Source organism: Leptidea sinapis, chromosome 20, assembly GCF_905404315.1.
Source record: "Leptidea sinapis chromosome 20, ilLepSina1.1, whole genome shotgun sequence".
NCBI classification, from domain to species: Eukaryota; Metazoa; Arthropoda; class Insecta; order Lepidoptera; family Pieridae; genus Leptidea; species Leptidea sinapis.
The window spans coordinates 721178-742062 of record NC_066284.1 but is presented as its reverse complement, the minus strand read 5'-3'; the positions used below and the strand labels follow the sequence as shown (position 1 = coordinate 742062).

Sequence of the window (20885 nt, the reverse complement as noted above, 5' to 3'; positions counted from 1 at the left end):
ATCTTTTTCAGCGTCGGTGTTTAACTTATTTGTTACGTTGTTAATTTTTAAAACCCAATTTTAATAATTAGATAAATAGGACGAATTTGCAAAGAATATATAATAGTATAAGTAGCCTTTGTAATAAGTTACATTAAGTTTCAACATTGCAAAAACACAAACAGTGACTAAAGAAACTGATTTCTATTTTATTATTTTTATGCTGTTATGCATTGAAACATGTAACATAATGTAAATTGTTTCCTGAAAATTGATTTCCTTGCTGGTTTTATAAAAACGTAAATTGTACCGACCCAACAATAAAGTCGGACGATAAAGGGCTTCGTGTAATCCTTTGATCACAGAATCCCTTTCTTCCGCCTCAGTCTGATCCGATCCAATGTAGATTTAGTTAAATTCTCTCGTTTTCCTCCACTATTATAAGATAGTGTACATACTGTAACCACGGACTATTACACAATGTATTATTCAGCCGGGTTCAATCATATTAGCTGTTATAGTTAAGGTTTACCTCAAATTTAACGTTAATAGTAACGCTGACTTTAACAAAGACTGCATAATGTTAGTTAAAGTTAATGTTAATAAGTGAAATATCAAGTCAATACCGAATATTTCATTATATCGCTTTATCCTGCGAGGATTGCACAGTTCCGGTTAACAGTTAAAGTTATGACGTCATCTAAAAATATCAAATAGTGCAACCCATTTTTGCTTAACCGGTATTTTTACATGTTTGTTATTGCTATAGTTATTTAATGCAATCCAGCTTTAATATTAAAAAATAACTTTATTTTAAAAAGAAAGCAATCTTATTGGTATAGTTAATACAATCGCTATTAAAGATTCTTTCATAATGACTGGTACACTTAAATCCGTCGCATCTGCTGTTGCAAATTTTTTGGCACAAGTTTTCTTTCGCCGTTTTATTTCATGTTTCTCAACTAAAGTCTCCTATTCACTTAATTATATTGCATATTATTCTTAATAATTATATATTCTAAGATTATAATTATATTTAACCTTGTGCGGTTTGTTTGCTTATTATCTTCGTTCATACCGCTTGTGATAATTACGGCAGCTATACTTAACTGTTCTATATTGTAAACAGTTTATGTAACCATCTCAAAGCGCCACATTCATCCAATATAAAAACAATTTTAAACTTTGTCATATTTGTTAGATACTTCCTCATACGTTGTTGATTAAATTTAAGTATAGGAAAGTTACGGATTTTCACATTCTTAGCTCCGAAGCTGAGACAGGATTTAAGATTATTTTGAGTTCGCTGACGGTAACTCCCTAGGTATAGCGGTATTAACAATATGCTTCATAGTGCTATCGTAACATCGTCTGCAGTTCTAGCCCTATTTTTGTTTTACCAATCTGCTTCATAGTACTGAATTATTAATAAATACATATATTCAGTTTTTCCTTCAACCCTTTACGGTCGTTCCCAATATTCAGTCTATCTTGACCTTGAGATAAAAATCGAAACTATCGTTGAATTTTCTGTCCCAATAAACTTATCTACGGTAACTCACCTTATCCGTACACGCTGTCTGTCAATGGGACGACGTATAGCTTATCAGCGATAGAAGTTTGTATGGAAATTTTAATTCACGCGTCCCAATATAAGGCGACAAGAATGACTTAACGGGTATATTGGGACAGCTTCAGATTATTGACAGCTAGTTACTGATAGTAGAATGTAGTAATTTATCTCTATCTGTAGATAGTATATTAGGAATGGCCGTTAATGTATTGTGCACTTTGTCAGTTTGTCGAATTTGACTTCGATGATTACGATTAAGGATTTTATGTATTCCTTAAAATTCAGTGTAAGATAATAAAACAAGAAGGGAAGTTGAAATGTATTTTTAAAAGAATTATGTCATTGGGTATGGTTATTGTCCTACGAGTAGTAAATTAATAAAATTGAAGCAGCCTAAAGGTTGCTGGCTTTTGATTACATTCGGTCGTTTCTCGTAATATTCGGTCACGAAATTCTTTATCAGTGACGCTGTAAGTGCCGGGCCGTATCGTTTTATGGCCGACATTCAGCCCCCGGGTGTTTTTGTGTCAGAGCTCGCTGCGAATAAAGGAAATGGAAAAATGTCCAGCAAAATCTTAGGCCCGGTTTCCACCAAAGCGGAGAATAGAGGAGATGTTAGCTCTGCATAGCGCAGATGTGAGAGCTGGAAATCAGTCAACTGATATCTACGAAAGGAAGATGTCATGTGGTTTCAAAAGTTATAAGAAACACAATTCTATAAGAATATTTTCGGAGGCTCCCCCTTTTTTTGAGTTAAAATACTTCGCTAAACTACTAAAGTTAGTTAAAAATACGGAAGGAGCGACTTTTGCATTCAGATCAGTCAATCAAATTAATGGCGCTTATGGGTGTTCAAGAAGCAGGAAGAAGCTGACTACACTCTACAGACATTTCATATCTCCTCTCTGCCACACCGCACAGATGTGGAAATCTCCTCTCGTCTCCGCTTTGGTGGAAACCGGGCCTAAAGGAAATGGTAAAATGTCCAGCAAAGTCTTATGATGTCTGCAGTGTATCATGTTTATGGTTGGAGCTCGGTGTCCGTTATTAACTATCCTGATGATGCGAACATATTATTATTATTATGGTTATGTTCTTTTATCGCTGGCGACGCGGAATATGAAAGAAAGTTACAACTTTTACTCTCGCTCGTAAATCTAATCGCGATTGTTTGTTGTTTCCTTCGCCGCCCACTCGATTTCATCAAACATGATATAAAATTGGGTTCAAGGTTGACCAATAGTTTATTTTTAGCTAAACAGAACTAGTTTAGCGTGCGTACTATTAACGTCTACGTTCAAGAGTTATACGCAATTTCATTTAAAAACCGGTCAAGTGTGAGTTGAGCTTGCATATGAAAGAGTTCCGTAGCAGACGTAAAAGACGTAGCGTAAGTAATTATAGTTTAAAGAAGAGGGATATCCTTTCTCTGTAATGTAACAATGTTATTGACGCACGGTATGACAGTTCTGCTGTGAAACAATTTCATTATTACAACAGGGAGCATATTTTTCGAGATAATTCTTGATGTTATGATATTATTGACAAATTCATAAAAGGCAGTATTATATTTATTATATACAGAACATTGTCTGTCGGGTCACAACTAGCTGACCCGACATTTATATAATTATCAAATACATCCAAATACATAATGAATCGAATCCCGTAAAATCCAGCTGCTAAGCCAACGCAAACAAAACCACAGTCAATTATTTCGCAAATATCACGCGCACCATCTGGGTGCGTGGAGTTGCACAACCGTACGGTTTCCAAGAAACTTTCCTGCACGTACGACCCAACTGAGGAATGAATTTCATTACGCGGTGTTTGCTGGTCGATACGATATGGATTCCTTTTTAAAATAGAGCAAACTTAGATGAAGTATTGGTCTGTTTAAAATCACTTGTCCCTGTCATGTAATTCTGTAGGGACAAAGTTTAGTCAAACTTTTTTTATGACAATAAAGGACGAGACGAGCAGGACGTTGAGTCGATAGTAATTGATATGCCCTGCCCATTACAATGCAGCTCAGGATTCTTGAAAAACTCAAAAATTCTGGCACTTACAAATTGCACTCGTCTCCTTGAGACAAGATGTTTATTCTCTAAACACAATAATGCTTACACATTACTGCTTCACGGCAGAAATAGGTGCCTTTGTGGTATCCATAATCTAGCCGGCATCATGTGCAAAGGAGCCTCCCACTGGTAGAAAAAAACTAAGTAAGGTTCCCGTTGGGTACGGAACCTTAAATAAGTAGATGTTTATATGTATTGTGGTCGTCTAATGAGCGATAATTTTAGGAGGTTGAAGATCAATTGAATTGCTATTGAATGTTCATACCAAGAAGCTGCTCGTACAGGCAAATATAAACCATTGTGTCAATGACTAGATCAGTAACCAGTTATGTTGGAGACTAGGAGTTATTTACTTTTTCAATTTGAATCATATATAACATAATTAAATTCCGTTCATAGACTTTGAATTTACTATCGTATAGACGACCTGACAGCCTCATAATCGTGACCAATTTTAATTTGTCAGTGTGTGCATTAGGTAATGGTTTTTTATTTAAAATAACGAGGAGCTAATGCCAAACGTGCCTGACCGTTGACGACATGTCAATCAAAAGTGGTTACAGTAACAATAGATTCTGTGTCCTTCTCAATCTCGGTGTTTCTCCATTAGAGCCTTCTCTCTTGCATGCTTTGTTTGTTGTCCGTAAGCGATAAATATTTTCTAAATATATGTCATAGTATTCTAAGAAGAAATTGTTTTAACTATCAATACGCAGAAATTCTATATCCTACACCTAAGGAGTTAATTAATAGTCCTATAACTAAAGGAATCCTACGACGGTGTCGAGGAGTGAGACGGGCGGAGTAGGAACTAGCGATTTATGAGTAAAATGTTTAATATAACGAAATCTTCCGCGGTAGAATTTTTTGACTTTGTTATTTTGCTTCTCATAATAATGTGTGATAACTAACCGATAAACTAATTTTTGGGTCATTTTGAAATAACAGTATTGTATAACTGAATATTTGTTTTATTTCGACACCATTCCCATAGAAATATTACGGCTTTATACCGTCAAGCGAGCCCCATTGATAGATGTCTTGTTAAAAGTGTTGATTCACCAAAATATAATAACTCTTCTAAATTTATACCTAAGTACGTGGCAGTATGACTCGATAGGGCCATTTTTCTTGCCAAACTTCCGCGTAGTAAGTACCTAAACACTTGTTATATAACACTCTGGCGACATTGTAAATATATACACGCGATGACTGAGTTATTGCTGTTTAGACAAAACTGAATTACATAATAATAATGTATTGATGCACGTTTCCTGTTTGTGGTATTTTGACTCGCGTTCATTTACCTCTTCGCGTCAATGATTTTACTTGTATACTTCAGCCTAGCGAAGACTCTCTGCGAAAAGAGCGATTCACTCGATTGTATGAAACGTGCAGTCATTGATAGATTGACAGGTGACGGCTTATAATATTGTAAAAAACGGAGATAGCCAAAATCAACTACGTTATAACCAACTGTTCGCTTTCAAACTAAGCCGGATTGTACTTCGTCGCCCTATTGTAAGTAATTAGTATTTCAAACTTATGTCAATTCACTGCACGTTCTTACTAAACTAAATATCAATTTGTACTTAGGCATTCCCGTCTCTTATTACGGAGGTAGTATTTACATCCTCTTTGGTAAATGTATACGTATGTAACAGCATATTTTTACCAGGCAGAAACAGAAAAGACAAATGTCTTAGCACTTCTCTTTGAACTTTTTCTATTCTTAATTAATTACCCATGGTCGACGATAGTCAATAGTTCGTAGAAAATTAAGATATTTTGCCTTAATGAGGTCTTTTATTCGTAATAATATCAAAGCTAAATGATTTTTACTTATTGCATACAGTGCTGATTATTAGATTATTGTCATCTGCCATTTTTCCGTCCAACATTAGTTTCAAAAAGAACGTCAACATTATTCGAATAAATTTTATTTTATTAATTGAAAATACATGATACAATCCTATTTGTTTTGTTTCCCAACACGTCTTCTCCATATATCATTGCCAAAACTCACAGTACTCCGGACATTATTCTTATAAAACATCCAAAATTTTTGTAAAACTAAACTATAGATTTTACAACATACAATTTACTTTACCCCGACGGGAAACATATGTGAGTGTGTGTGTGTGTGTGTATGTAAATATTATTATTTGTACATATAATAAATAAAATATATAATAAAGTCAGCATTTTTGTACATATAATAAATTACAGCAAAATCAATTATTAAAATCAGATGTGCAAATTCTTTAAGGTCTTTAATTTTTATTGCTTTATCGATAAGGGATACATCACTATGTTTGTGTAACACAATGTAATCTATTTACAATAAATGAGCGGAAAATTTATCTTATCTTCGTTGACATTAGATAGTGCTCCGACAGAGAACCTCTGTGCATGTCATCAGATGCAGCAAGGGTTATCGCTGCTTGATGTTGCTACGATTCGTCTTCCTGTCCAACTTATAAAACATCGTTCGATTCTAAACAATTTGTTATATTTTTTAAGTGATAACCGTCACTATTGGCATTTATTAGACAAATAAAATTTGAATACAAAATTTATGAACAATGCGGGACTGTAATGTCTTGTCTTATTCCCAGAAGTGAGGTTAATCACTTTAAAAACATTACAAAGTTGTTTAGATTTGCAAGAGCGACATCTCAAGTCAATTTCCTAATATGTGAAATATTGGGGTTGAGCAGGTCATTAACTGTAAAGTAGATCCTGTAGATGAAGCCACAACCTGAGAGTTGAACAAAGCGTATGATTTTATGACGATACGTCACGCGAACGATTAGCTCAGTTGGAATAGTGTTCGCACGGAACGCGAGTGGTCGCGGTTTCGAGTCCCGCATCGTTCATAAATTATGTTTTCAAATTTTATTTGTCTAATCGTTGAATTCAGTATCAATTTATTTGTTTCTTTTTCTTATAAATCTTTAATGACTCCTTCGAGATACATGTTTGGATCGCTGCACTTTGGGAAACGGATCGCAGTTTCGATTTGCACTCGAGTTAATATTTAAAAGAATTGTTAATTGGTTGTATTGGTTCGTTAGTTGTTTAACTGGTATGAAAAATTTGATCAATAGACGATAACCCACCATTACCAAAGAGAAAGAAATCGATAAATTTGCAGTTTACGGCCGAATTCAATATCTTATCTATCCTTAGTTAAACAATGAGGCAGACAAATCTATCCTTTTACGCTTACATACATTTCAATAACCCGTCGACATAAAGTATTGGACTGTAACTAAGTACATTGGACATAACTATGGATAGATAAGATCTTATCATTAAACGGTGACAGTAATGTATCCGTAACTAGAGATACGTTATTGAAAACAGTCGTTAGTTATTACTTTAATATATAATTTCATAAGTCTAGGATATTATAACCCTTATCCGAATTGTTACTCTTTGGAAATGAGGTATTGATGTAATTATTTCTGGTCCAGATTGATTGAATGACTGACTGATTGATCGACGTCATTGGAAATTTCAAGGCTAAAGGGACAAAATAAGGGATTAATTGTATTGAAGTATGTAATTTATTTTTTTTAAATATACAATCTTATGGGCAATAAAAATTTTCACGTATATGTTTTTCATTTTTTTTAATGTTTTACCCCTAGGAGGGTGAAAAAGGAGTTGAAACTATAAACGAACAGTTCGTTAATTTTGATGGAAAATTATCTAGCTTAAGATTAAATATTAAAACAGAATGAAGTCTGTAAAGGTTATTACTGATTTAACATTTTGTTAATGTATCTCTAATATATAAAATTCTCGTGTCATGGTGTTAACATTGAACTCCTCCGAAACGGCTTGACCGATTCTCATGAAATTTTGAGTGCATTTTGGGTAGGTCTGAGAATCGGACAACATCTATTTATATTATTTATTTTTTATCCCCCTAAATGTTAAGGGTGGTCCACAAGAAAAAACTTTTTAATTTTTTTTTTAATTTCTTTGATTATGTAGTCAGCATTAAAAAATACATACAACTTCAAATTTTCAACTTTTGTATCGCGATTTTAATATCGGCAATACAACGTTTGCTTGGTCAGCTAATTATTATATAGAAATGATCCTTTGAGCCGGTTTCGTTCACTAAGTAAACTATATTCAAGCGTCACTGGTGTTATGTGAATGCGACTAACATTGGAAAATACCAGAATTTCGTGGCAAAATCTAACCAGAATAATAACAGCGAGGACTTCGTATAAATTTCCTCAACTGTATGATAAATTCATATTACAATTTCAATAAAATCAATATTAATCGAACGTGCAGTTGAAATATGGTCAAGGAACGGCACACCTGGGCTAAATCGTGCACCGCGCACGTTATTTTTTACACATGTGGGTCAATGTGAGTGCCCACGTGACACATTGCATGCATTCGAAGGGCCGTCCACTCTCTCGCTTTGGCTATTCTTAGATCTGTATGTGTCGTTCTTACTCTTGACCACATATAAGAATTTCATCTTGACTATAATCTCTTATTTGTCATACAAACTCTTTCATTGCAAGCAGAAGTTACGGTGTAATCTACAAGTAACTTGAGTAATACGTAGGCTTGAGATTTGTGAGGACACATGATGACCCATATAGCCGAATGGTAAGTGACCCTGACTACTAAGCTAGAAGTCCCGGGTCCGAATCCCGGTAGGTGCAATCATTTATATTATGATGAATATGGATGTTTGTTTCCGAGTCATGGATGTTTATATGTTTTATTTATGTTTAAGTAAGTATATTGTATTAAATATATAGTTGTCTTGCCCATAGTACAGGCTATGCCTAGTTTGGGCAAGATAATTTGTGTCAAAATGTGTCAATATTATATTATAAAAAAATATTGTATGTTAGTTGCCGCATTTGGCCTAATTCATTGATCTATATTGCAAAAGGTTTCAATACGTTTTTTTTTATGAAGCGTAGAGACATGTAGTCACTTATCACCTAATAGGTAACTTTTCATACCAAGTCATAATCACAACTATCAATGAGATTTAACAGGCCTGTAACACTAAGCACAAGATTCGCTGTCTTAGTCCAACGTCAATACTGTCCCACTTTATAAAATAACAAATATTACAGCAGTTTGCAATTGCTCTTAGAAAAAAATACATCTACAGTTTGTTGGTAGTTAATTCCTAAATAATTGAGACACAAACCATTCGCAAAACGGTTAGAAAGCTAGAAACTAAAAGTTATTATCGTGCGTAAACCATACCATCACATGCCCAAGGAAGCTCTAATTTGACAGTCGTCAGGAGAAAAGAAAAAGAGATCGTTCCGATCGGCATTTAAGTGTTCTGAACATATAGTCCAAAGTTTGGGAATTAGTTGGCATGAGGCGCAGTCTATACTTGCGCAAAACAAAGTGCGGTGGAAATATTTGCCGAGAACATAGTCCAACATTATGGAACGAAATACGTGATGGTAATGATAACTTTTCTTTCATTCAGGAAATTTACAGTAGTTCTGCTGGTTTTACAAATTGGCTGGTCGGCTTACCCAAGTTATAGTCCCAAAAACACGCAAAAGCCTTTCATAGGAATAGAACCGTGAATAACAGATAATAACTGCGAAGGACAAAATCTATAACAATTTAGATGTAAATGGAACAATACGGGCCAACGCACGCCTCAAATAGCAATCAGTATTCATTGCTCGGACGAATAAATTTCAATCCGCTCTAATCTAATATCGGTCTAGTGTAGCTTACCTCGTACTATCATATCTTATATCACAGAACACTGATGACGACGCGAAGATGACATTTTGGTATTTGTAATTATGATATTAAAAAAATAGCTAACTTTATTATAGTCCACTTTATTATAGAAAATAATAAAAAAAAAATCTAGAACTGGATCCCAAAGGTAGCTTATTCCATCAAATCATTAATTTAAAGTTTAAACAATCAAAGGTGTCAGTGCATAGGTTTAAGAGAAGTTCAGTCGCAACCACTTGTGCAGAATAATTATTAGATAGTAGTAAGTATACATACGCTTGGAGCGAATTTTGCAAAAGGGTCGCAAAGATGCCCACCTACCTCAACAGAAATTTTGTGCTATTTTTATAATATTTGTAGTGAAAATAATTATGACTTGGTCCAATTATCCACTGTTTGCTTCGAATGAAAGTCCACCACAAGAAGCTTAAATAATATTATTGTTTTCATTCCAGGCAAAGTGGAGACATAAAGATTTATTACGCTTTTAATTTGATTACCTTTATACGTTCGCGAACGTAAATACATTTTCCCTGCCTCTCTACAACACCGCAATTTAACAGTAAATCTATAAATCTCTTTTCAGTTTGTTTGCACTGTAATTAAATATAAATATTAATTAATAGGTGAACAAAGAAGACAGCTCTGTCTCACACTGTCTCTTTATTACTTCTTCAGTCTTTTCTTCATATTTTCTATGGAAGAGGAGGAAATACGAGCGTACGGGTCACCTGATGTTGGAATCAGCCTTTGGTGCTGAATCGGAAGTTATTCATGCATCATTATTAGTAGTAGCATCATTATTGAAGTATTAAGTTTGGAAGATTTCTTTTTCTTTCACCGGTGTTGAGAGCATCAACAGACTTGTGGTGGGAGTTAAATCCCAGATTCATTTCATGTTCAACTAGTTTGCCTTTATCATATATTTTTGTTACATAAAACAAACTCATAGTGTGAATATTATGTGAGTGTGTAGGAACATGAATAGCTAAGATAAGGATATGAAACAGAAGCCTCTGTATGAAAAATTGACGCGCTCGCGCTGGAGGATTCCAAGATGCGGATTTTTATCAATTTTCAATATTTTTAGTCCATTAGCCCTTCTTGGCGTATCTGATTTTATTTACACATTATTACTATTAGTATATATATTTGTCACCCACAAGAAGCTATATTAGTTTATTTTTGTTAGTCAATTTGAATGAAATTTCTGACTTATCTTCAAATTTGTTGCAGAAATTGTCGTCAGAAAAGCTTTTATTTACTTCCAAATTTACCGCTCCTCATGCGTCCTTTCGTCCTGTCATTAAAATTGCCCACTTTTATCCTTGATCTGCTTTGGACCCCTACGACTTTTTCCAGATATCTTTGCAGTGTATATTAATAAGTTTTTACTTTGATCATATACGTTGTAACGTTTGTTAGAAACGTAAGCACGTTTCTTATCATTGCTACTATTACATATTCTTTGACATTGGCTCGCACAGTTTCTTTGTAAATGTTAATAGCATCAGAGCTTATAGTTTTCTTTAATTATGAAATAACAATACTAGTAACGTCGGTTTCGCGAGAGCTCCTACCTCCCTCCGCAGTTCGTTCACCTTTTCCCGCTGCATCAGTACAAGAATCGCTGCAATTTGAACTCGAGCAAGGACTCCGCTGTATTTCGGTTACTGTCCCCGTTGTATTCATTGTAGTCTTATTTTGTTTTTAGATTCTTAGATTTGGTGCATTTTTCATCTTGTGTCAATGTGGGATCATTATATATAGTCTATATTTAAGGCTTTATGAAACTTCATCCGCGTTGACATTACATTAGTAAAATATAACCTATGTGCTAATCCAGCGAATAATCTATGTGTGCGTCAAATTTCATTAAGATACATTCAGCCATTTTGGCTTGTTTGAGTTGCAAACATCCAAATATTATCAATATTTAATAAATGTTAATAATATACAATTTTTGTAAGTGAAATCCTGTGTTACCATAATCACTATAAGGTCTTGTTTTTATTATTTATAATGACTTGAAATAATTTACACATATTTTATAAAAAATATTGCGATCATTTTTAATTGATACAACGTTATATTATCACTGTATGCTATCGTAAAGGAGGTAATTCTATTTATAGTATCGATAATTTTTTCGGTCAAAATAAAATATCTTTTCAACCACGAATGACAGTTTTCAATATAGTGCACTTTTTCTGAGATTTCTTTTGTTTGAAAAGCTCGTATGATGTATTCAAGGCTTTTCTCTATAACCAACACGAAACAAAGCGCGGCGTGTCGTATTCAGTGTATTGTATATTCTTTGCTTTTCATGGGAACCAAATAATAAATAAGTTAATTTTGTGCTACTTAGTTTATTTTATCATTATAGGTTTAAATAAGTCACCGAATTCCACCTTCGCCCCACCCCAGTATCAGTTCAATCTATTTGACCGCGTGCAACGCAGAGCAGCTCGAATTGTCGGGGACCCAGTGCTCTGTGAACGGCTGGATCATTTGGCGTTGCGTAGAGACGTCGCTTCATTGTGTGTCTTCTACCGCATTTATCACGGGGAGTGTTCCGAAGAGCTGTTTAACCTGATGCCTGCCGCTGATTTCCACCTTCGCACGACACGCCACAAGTTAGGAAATCATCCCCACCATCTGGATGTGTGGCGGTCCTCCACAGTGCGGTTTTCAAGGAGCTTTCTTCCACGTACTACAAAGCTGTGGAATTAGCTTTCTTGTGCGGTGTTTCAGGGAGTATACGAGATGGGTACCTTCAAAAAAGGGCGTACACCTTCTTTAAAGGCCGGCAACGCTCTTGTGATTCCTCTGGTGTTGCAAGAGAATGTGAGCGGTGATCACTTAACACCAGGTGACCCGTACGCTCGTTTGTCCTCCTATTCCATAAAAAAAAAGTCACATGTCTTCTAAAATACTTTTCAATATTAAGAACATAGACTTAACTGAATTGCGGATGTGATATATTTATAATGCCTCATAATCTCATTTTTCAAAATATTCTAGGCTAAGAAAAAAAATCTATAAAATAATATAGTAAAATGTATAGATAGATATACAAAAAAATACACAGTCGTATCTTAGTTTTTTTATATGAATAATAATTAAACGACACTAAATTGAACCGCTCATATTAATAAAGAAAGTCCCTTGTTACTTTAAATAATAAAATATTATTATCCAACCTTTTTTTAGATCGATACTTTTTATTCGCGGGCAAGATGGCAGCATTAGCTTATTTACTCTGTGTTTCTTTGGTTGCGCCTATCACAATCTTGATAAACCTTTTACATCATAAATTTTACAATTATTAGTAAAAAATATCGGTTCTATTCCATTGAAATATAAATGGTTGCTTTCCACGTTTCATTTCGTTTACGTGCATACAACTTGGCATGTCAGAATGTTTATGGCATTCTAGGTTGTGTCGCGACTTCATAAACAAAAAACATTTCGCTGAAACAATTGTTTTCATGTTTTTATTTGCACTTTATGAGCCATTCCCATTTACTTAATCGCTACTGTATTATGCTAGTTTTACACGTCATAACGTAAGCTATGTTTGGCTAGGTGATTATGTTTCATGAGATTCACAGATATAGGTAGGAAATAATACGGGATTAGTTTCTCAGTTAAGTACATTCGTTTCACTAAAAATATATATAAAATAAATTAAAATAGTGCCGCTCAGGATTCTTGAAAAACCCAAAAATTCTGAGCGGCAACAAGTGCGCTCGTCACCTCGAGACATAAGATATTACGTTACATTTGCCCAATAATTTCACTAACTATGGCGCCCTTCAGACCGAAACACAGCAATTCTTACACACAAGCAGTAGCTTCACAGCAGAAATAGAAGCAACTGGTACTCATAATCTATTCGGCATCCAGTGCAAAGAAGCCTTCCACTGGTAATATAAATATACAAAATTTATGTAAAGGTCGCCCTTCAGACCGAAACACAGCAATGCTTACACATTACTGCTTCACGGCAGAAATAGAAGCAACTGGTACTCATAATCTAGCCGCATCCTGTGCAAAGAAAAAGAAGCCTTCCACCGGTAACATAAATATACAAAATTTATGTAAGGTGTCGGTAACGAGTACAATGTTTCGTGAGTTCAATAGTTTTTTCCCATCACAAAAATGCCCGATGCGCCGAGGGAAGTTTTGAATTAAAAAATTGTCAAAATTTGCTCTGGAGTTTAAAGGTTCGCTTAGGTTATTTCCTCATCATCCTATTTTTATGCAACCAGTATAATATGTGGAAAAACTCGTGTAAAAATACAAGTCTAGCAGTCAATCAATACCAATAAGCACGTGTTATAACTAATTGAAATTGTTCATTCAGTGGTCGGCTGCATTTGAGCCGGTTCCGGTCAATATTTTAATATTACTCACCAAACTAAATACTCCCTGATTCTGGGTATTCGATAGTTGATTCGTGAAGGCGGTCACGTATACTGCATGTCTATTAGCGCCCGCATTACAAGTTCCTTTTGCCATATTTGTAGACTTGTGAAGTTGGCTTTATCTTCCTTATACATGTTGTAAGTAAGGCGACTTATTGTGCAATATTAGGGTTTTGTACGACAATATCTAAAATAATCTTAATTCAAAAGTAAACCGTTTCAACTAGGTGCAACTTATATCATTAAACTAATAATTTATCTTTTTAGATTCTCCTCTATCGTTAAAATGGTTGATGTTTAATTTAATAATTATAATTTACTATTTGTTTGATTATTTTTACTAAATTATCTCTTTTATTGATTAGGTCTTTTATTGATTGTGTTAGGTTATAGTATTATAAAACGAAACAAATTAAACATTTGCATGTCTGTCAATACGAAACATGCGCCTACTGTTAAATTTGTAACAACTTTACTTGTGAATGTTTCTGGCAAATAAAGACTGACTTTGACTTTAAATATAAAATTATATTGTATAATCTTTTTCACGCAATCAAAAATATCTGCAAGCTATGGCTAAATGTAATGGATTATTGCGTCGTCTATATGCATAGTATTTTTTTATGATAATAAAGGACGAGATGAGCAGGACGTTCAGCTGATGGTAATTGATACGCCCTGCCCATTATAATGCAGTGCCGCTTAGAATTCTCGAAAAATCAAAAATTCTGAGTGGCACTACAATTGCGCTAGTCACCTTGAGACAAGATGTTCAGTCTCATTTGCCCAGTAATTTCACTAGCTACGGCGCCCTTCAGACCGAAACACAGTAATGCTTACTTATTACTGCTTCACGGCAGAAATAGGCGCCGTTGTGGTACCCATAATCTAGCCGGCATCCTGTGCAAAGCAGTGGTAAATTCTTCGTATTATTAAACAAACTGGCAAATTTAAAAAGCTATCCGAAACATTGAGGTGCTAAAATCGATAGTATCTCGCGAAATTTACTATGATTATATTCGTTGATTATTATTTGTAAGAGTGACGGAAGTGAAGCTTGTGAACGCTATAGATGTCACGTCCACGCAGGATAGCGAGGCAACGGGATTGAACACAGGGGTGTAGTCCGGGTCAATGACTGGACTAAGAATGCTGTCGCTCATTGTGCAACAATTTGCGAAATTACGTACGTCCAGAGACTATTTCAGAAGTATAAAACATTATAAAATTGTATTTACTACCTGTTTTATCTTTATAATGGTCATTGTTTGAGGTTCAATCACGCCTAAACCACTGATCGTATCGACATGAAATTACCACCATTCGTTGCGAAATTTATCCAATATGTCTACATATTTTTCGTATTTATACGTTCCTTCATTAATTAATTACCTTTTAAAATTTGCCCAGAGAAGCGGACGGAAACGGTTAGTTTACTCATATATACAGAATTTATAATTGTTTTGTTTACTATAATCATACAATTCTTGCAGCAAACATTTCATTATTGTGACTATTGAAATTTATTGTTTTTATAAAGCCTATTTGGATTATGGTCTATGACTTCCTATTTTTATCAATTCGTTTTTTGAATTACTATATACGTGAAATTTTCATAATATTTAAGTTAACTGAAACATTTCAACTGGTTGCGTCACTGCAAACTGTTTCGTCTGTATTTCGTCATTCAACTCTTTATTAAATCAAATAAGCCTACTAAGCATTAGGGAGAATCCCTCATTCATTGCGTAATCCGCCTTTAGATATTATGGTTGTGCTTAAACTATTTTTTCCATATTAGAAAGTGTTTCTGAATTATATTGTTGATTTGAGACGAAAGCAAAACTTTGGTGCTTGACAGTACTTTTAATTTAATTAATCAGTATTTTTTCTTTGACGATAGGTTATTAGTATTCTATGAGAGCGCGCGTATTAAAATTTGCAGCGGCTCTAGATTTCTCTTGGCGAAGTACTTGTGCTCCATTAGGGCGTGGTGTCGAGTTTCGCGGCTAAATTGTAGAACAACGCGGCTTGTGTCGATCGTATCGCGTATCCTTGATGATGGATTGAATGAGATTTCCTTGAGTATCAGGTATTACTCAAATAACATTATAATTGGTATGCTCTAGACTGAACAAACTACCACAGTGTCTGAAGACGAAGGTTCTTTACCAATGTGTGTTGCCAGTGATGACGCACGGAACACAGATGTGGTCGCTAACTATGGGCCTTATGAGGAAGGTCTATGGCTATACTGGGAGTTTCCCTGCGAGATCGAATCAGAAATGAGGAGATCCGTAGGAGAACCAAAGGTACCGACATAGCCCAAATGATTGCGAAAGTGAAGTGGCAGTGGGCAGGACACATAGCTCGGCGGACAGATGGCCGTTGGGGCAGTAAGGTCCTCGAATGGCGACCACGTATTGGAATGCGTAGTGTTGGTAGGCCCCCCACAAGATGGATCGACGATCTGGTGAAGGTCGCCGGAGTAGGTTGGATGAGGGCAGCGCAGGGTCGATCATCGTTGAGATCTTTGGGGGAGGCCTTTGTCCAGCAGTGGACGTGTTCCGGCTGAAATGATGATACTGAACAAACACCCTGCTGTACTTCTCTGTGCATATTAATTGTGTATTAATCTACATACTTAGCTGCTAGATGTTTGATTGTGATTTTGCTTATTCAATTATTTTCCTGCTAGCCTCATTCCCATGATTCATTTCATTCCTTGTTATAAGACGACCTTCTCCGACTATTAAATTAATAATATTTCGATCGGTTTTATTTGAATCTAGATTTAGAAGACGAAAATCTTAAACACTTATCATGACAGCCTTAGTGGACTTGAAATTTCTTCTTTGGACTTGATGGGCACTGTCGTTCTGGGATGAAGATAAAAATTAAATTATTAAATAATTTAAGAAGATAAAAGTATGTGTATGAGAGAGCGAAAAAAATTTTAATCTTTTAATTATTAGTAATCATTAGATTATTGTAGTATCCGTTTCTTAATATGGTGGTATTAATGGTAATTATTATGAATATAATTTTTGAAAGTAATGGCGAAAAGGAATTGATTAAATTATTAGATATGGGTATATTATTAAGTTGCTGAAATTGGGTCTTATAAACCATAATACTTTTTAAAAAATTTCATAGAAACACAGAAATTATGTTTATAAATTTGTGAGACATCAATTGTTCAAAATTTATTAATTTTGTAACAGTCTTATAAAATTTTATATTGTTGCTATATGAGTTTATTAAATTCAGTTCCCTGAGCTGTTAGGTTTTTGGAGGCAAGTAATTTTTAGAAAATCTTTGAATGCAGACTTACTAACTTTTAAAAATAACATAAAGTCTTCTTTCACTAAAATACCCTATCTACGATATTTAAGGTACTATCCCTTGATGTCCCATAACTTTGGCACAGCCTGTATATTACCAATATGGCAACTTTTTTCAGTTTTTACGCGAGTTATGCAGCTCAAGAGCGTAGACATAATAGTCGGCGGTGATCACTTACTAAGTTACCAAGCTACTTTAAATACTCTCATGTACCGACATACAAACTTATAAATGATTCATAGTCTACTTGATTTTGTTGCGTTTCAAATAAATGCTTTTCATATGCGCATAAATTTCAAAAGGTATCAATTATTACTATGCACAAAGCGGTTTGTTCTAAGTTGACACGTCGAAATATATTATTATTATTGTTATTATTCAATAAAACACTTTTAAATAATTAAAACGCGTGTAATTGTAACTGTGTTTTACATTAGATTATTGCGTAAAAGTTACCATATTATTATTATTTACAACAGAAGCCACATCTCGCGAAAAGCTGAAAAAATAAAACCGATCAGAGATGACTTGATTGTCGATGATTCAGGCTGCTTTTCGTTTTATGCGGTCAAATGGAAGAAACTGGTACACAGGGGAGCGCCCACTAAGAGACTTTTATTAGACATTATGATAGATTATATTTTATAATGGTATCATTTGGATGAGACATTATTATATTCATAAACACATACAAAACATTTACTGTCCGAAAAAAATATTAAAAGGCTTCAGTTCAATGATACAGTAACATACTGTGATCTAATAAAATATAATAATGAAAATGCGCATTCCGATCTCTAACGAAGAAATATTTTTTGCAGATTAGCTAAAATACTATTCTAGTATTTAAATAACAGAAACCAGTTTGCATTTACTTTATTAAGTAGTGCCAACTGACCTGTTTTTTATCATATTCTATTCAAATAATTAAATAAATTACTATTGCATGGGAAGTAGATTTGCAAGACGATGTAAAAAATATATTACCTATTCGAATATAATAAGCATAATTATATACTCTCAGTGCTAAGATAATATGGAATAATATAAGCTACTGTTACTAAGCAGTAAATAAAAACACGATGAAAGAGCCACGCGTTATCAATCAGATACAAGTATATATAGCTAATGTCGCCGTCCATTAATATGTATGAGGAATCACTCCGCACGATACTGATGTCTGGCTACCCTGCCCGTGATCGCCGCTGGTGAATATCACTCTATTGCCACCAGTACCATCATCATCGGCACATCGCCTACTGTGCATCGTGTTTTGGAAGCGTCACGAGTTACGATTGCGCCTCTGTCGCCAGTTACTACTCGACAGCCGACACCAATAACCAGTACTCTCATATCATTCGCGCCACAGACCTCGCGTTGAACGTACGCCAAACTCGCGCCAAACTGACCGAAACTCGTGTCCGATCAGCTGTTACGTACGCGGCCATCACCTAACCAACAAATTTGTTTACCAAACTCAATTCAACATTGGATCTTACAATATGGTAAGAATAAGTGATGTATTTATTGTGTTTGTGAAGTGCACGTTTCTCGGCGGGTGGGATGCATTCGCGTATTCAAGTGTTTGTGCTGTCTTCATTTACAAGCCCGTTTACAAGCAAAATATAAGTACCTGTTGTACGTGCGATAAATTGATTGCTCGCTAGGATTGGTGTATTTTTCTGAGAATATGAATGCATTAGTGTCGTATAAATACCGCGCCATATTCTATTTGTCATTAAAACAATGGGTGCTAAATATGCATATTCGCTTCGATAATATTAGAATGTTTAAATATATCGAGTTGAGTTAATTTGTGTATAAAATAGAGTGATAATCGTAAGGCAGTTTGGAGGTAATTGCATGCTGTGATGCCGGCACTGCAGAGTATCGGAGACTGCGTTTGATGACTTCAGCTCTCAGTTGCGTCTTGTTTTTGAGATCTGCTAAAATTAGCGGTGCCTCCCTCCCCGCGGCTTCATCCTCAGCGGTTGGTTGGTTACATAAGCGCGCCACCAAACCGACCTTGACTCCCGCGCCGATCTCATCGCCGCCTCGCCGTTGGCACACCGATGCGCTCATATCTCCACGCGATCACTTTATAATAACTTCAAATCAAAAATTTTGCTGACCAATTGGACTTTCCGCACACGTCCGCTTATTTATATACAGCAAATGTTCGATCAAGGAAAATCATTATTACTTGGCGCATTCCGGCCATTTGTAGACTAATAACAAAACATGCAAATTCATGCCGTACTTAGGTGTTGTTTCGGAGCTATCGAGTTTTTTTGTATCGATCTTATACTGAAATAATATTATCATATTTTATAGATATATTTATTTTTATGTACCAAAGTATTTTTTTCTGATTTGACTCGTGGTCACGTGAATAATTGTTTTATAAATGAAGTAGATGTCTGCTAATCTAATCTTCGTATCGACCTTGAAATTGAAACGTAAATATCACGATGATTTATTTTGTCTAGAGTGGTAATCTTAATAATAATAACAGTTCGTGTCTGACTTCCAAAATTTGCTAGTACACTACTGATAACAGTTTTTTTTAAATTTATTGTTTAAAACAAAGCATTCGATAAAATCTCTAAATTCCACGAAAACCCCTAAAGGCAACCTACCCCTTATCTGGGGTAGGTTGTTGCTCGCGATTTCAGCGTTATATATTACTATTTTTACAATAATTAAATAATGGTATATTAATATTTACATTAGTCTTCAGTAGTATGGCTGTTGATCTAAATTTTTGTTTTTCATAGGCTTGTATATTTTCCATTCATTTTATATAAATTCTGTAGATTATCCTACAAATCGTTTAAAATATTAAGTATTATATTACTTAGCATTCTTGTGCCATAGATGTTTTTGGTCCTTGGAATGCAATATCTCTTGGAGTTTATTAAATTTCTTAAATTGGCAATTGATACTCTGTTAAAACTTTTAGTATTTTATCGGTAGCCACTTCGTTTTTAATCCTCCTAAAAGAAAAAAAGTTATGTTAGACACTGACCAGACGCAAGAGCAGAGTTTTCGGCATTCCTAATACAAGTCAAGGCTATGCCCTTGGCCGTGCAGATATTATTGTTCATTTGCTGAGCGGATTTATTGCCAAGGTCGAGATCAAACAGATGCGCCTACATTGTGCCCAAAATCGTGACTCAAATAACATCAATAGCCTTTTCAATTCTCCATGGATAAACTAGATTCTAGATCGAGTGTTACGCAACTTTTCATTTACTTTGCATGTTATTTAGGGAGGCGACTGCCTACTTTACAAATATATTTGTAAAGTATACAAGGGTTCTTTTAGTTTAACTTCAAATATTGCGCGTATTGTATCTATAAATTGTGTAGCTCTTGTGAAGCTTCTGGTATTGCAAGATGATTAGGCAAATTTTTGTCTATAGCATTGTTTCAATAATAATAGATATCTATGTGTATTATGCCGGTGTACCTAACGAATCTTGATACAAAATCTTCAACAATTTCGGCGAGGAGATCCGAGACAGTATGTCGTCATAAAATCTCGAGCCGGCAATCGATACCTCGTGTTTTGACTGCGCGCGCATTCGGTTTCACTAACGTTCTTGTGAATGGCCCGCTTCGGGAAGACTTGGGGTATTTCAACAGGGGTGAGCGAGCAAGGTCGTCAGCAAGGCCGCACTTACTACTAATATCTTCGTCTCTCTCAAA

At 34.9% G+C, this 20885-nt stretch overlaps 1 protein-coding gene across 9 annotated transcripts in view; it reads left to right on the top strand.

Moving 5' to 3' along the window:
• LOC126970235 (hypoxia-inducible factor 1-alpha-like) overlaps positions 1-20885 on the top strand; it is a 135890-nt gene that overhangs the window by 98436 nt on the left and 16569 nt on the right. Inside the window, exon 1 of one of the 9 annotated variants that reach the window (XM_050816041.1) lies at positions 18390-18679. The exons of the other annotated variants lie outside the window; for them this stretch is intronic. The gene's annotated coding sequence lies outside the window, so the exon portion shown is untranslated. Of the gene's footprint in view, positions 1-18389; positions 18680-20885 lie in introns of those variants that run through there. 9 annotated transcript variants of the gene reach the window in all.